Here is a 1,021-nt window from a genome sequence, read left to right on the forward strand (position 1 = left end):
AAATAAGAATATAAATAATAAAAGGGGGGGGGGGAAGCAGAAATGTCAAGGGACAAAGTATTTCTCTCTTGCCTGTGATCCAAAGTTTGCTTCTGTCCCATAATGGAATACCTGCTGTGGTAGATCTGTGGACCTTAGCACAATGTAAATCAAATATGAAAAGTCATCACCTTCCAGCACCAACGTAAGCAAAAATTATCTTTTTACAGCACCATGTAAACTGACAGCTGTGCAGATAAGTTTGTGTCCCAGAAAGCTCACAATCTAGGTTGACAGGATGTAACAGGTGAATGAGACAGAGAAATGCAGAGCTGGGAGAAGGAGACAACGAGGAAGGAGGAAAGTTAACAAGTTATCACATATCAAGCACATCTCTGCATTCTGTACCTGACAGCATCTCGGGACACAGCGAGCAGATCTTGGCTCTTTCGGTGCACAATAAGAGACATGATTAACTGATATCCTTAAACTAGCCTGCTTTAATTTGCTTGGTTCATCGACCTGCTGTTTCTACCCGTTCTCTGATCTCTTTACCACAGGGCCCCTTTTCAACTGCATGACAGTGTACCACCTATCATCTTTATCATCCCCCTTATTGTTGCCTGGGAAAAAAAAACAAACAAAACCAAGCAAAACCAAAACAACAAAACCCACAGGCACTCAGCTTCTTATTCAAACCAAGAAAGCGACTCCCCATCGCCAGCGGCTCAGCACAGGAGGAGCGGCGGGGCTCACGGAGGCGGCGGCAGCCGCGGGGAGCCACGGAGGGCTCCACGGCAGCGGCAGGCGCGGCCGGACCCGGCGCTTTCCGCCCACCCCGCGACGGGCTCGGCGCGGCCCTGGGCCGAGCGCTGCCGCGGCCCCGTCGCCGCCGCGGGTGGGAACCGGGAGGAGAAGCGCTTCCTCCCCCGTCCGCGCCGCGGGCAGGCCGGGCTGAGCCGCACGCACGTGAAGCGGCGGCGCGGCGCGGCCCGGGGCTCCCGGCCCCGCCCGCCCGACACGGAGAGCCCGAGGAGGGAGA

The 1,021-nt window shown here is 54.9% G+C and overlaps 1 protein-coding gene across 1 annotated transcript in view; it reads right to left on the reverse strand.

Annotated features, from left to right (window-relative positions):
- The window catches only part of NR1H3 (nuclear receptor subfamily 1 group H member 3), a 29,597-nt gene that overhangs the window by 28,151 nt on the left and 425 nt on the right, over positions 1 to 1,021 (reverse strand). The window lies entirely within an intron of this gene.

Source organism: Apteryx rowi, unplaced genomic scaffold (assembly GCF_003343035.1).
Source record: "Apteryx rowi isolate R43461 unplaced genomic scaffold, aptRow1 scaffold_574, whole genome shotgun sequence".
In the NCBI taxonomy this organism is placed as follows: Eukaryota; Metazoa; Chordata; class Aves; order Apterygiformes; family Apterygidae; genus Apteryx; species Apteryx rowi.